Raw genomic sequence first — 366 nt, forward strand, 5'->3', positions numbered from 1 at the left:
TTTTTGTTGTTGTGCTGTGGGAGTTTTCTACAAATTTTAGAGATAGTTCCCTTGTCAGGTATGTTGATGCCAAATATTTTTTTCCCAATCTGTAGGTTCTCTTTTGACTCTTTTGGAGAAGTCTTTGGAATCACATAAAAATTTAATTTTTAGAAGGTCTCATTCATCTAGTTTATCCTCTACTGTTTGTGCATTTTGGGTAATGCTTGATAGCTTATTTATACCATATATTGGGGCCCCTAAATTTGCCCCTAGTTTTTTCTCATGGAACTTTATACTTTTAGGTATCATATTTAAGTCTTTGATCCATCTGGAGTTAGTTTTTGTGTATAATGTGAGGTACAGATCTTGTTTTATTATTATACA

This window comes from Orycteropus afer, unplaced genomic scaffold (assembly GCF_000298275.1).
Source record: "Orycteropus afer afer isolate SDZICR_OR568_19922 unplaced genomic scaffold, OryAfe1.0 scaffold00353, whole genome shotgun sequence".
Taxonomy (NCBI): domain Eukaryota; kingdom Metazoa; phylum Chordata; class Mammalia; order Tubulidentata; family Orycteropodidae; genus Orycteropus; species Orycteropus afer.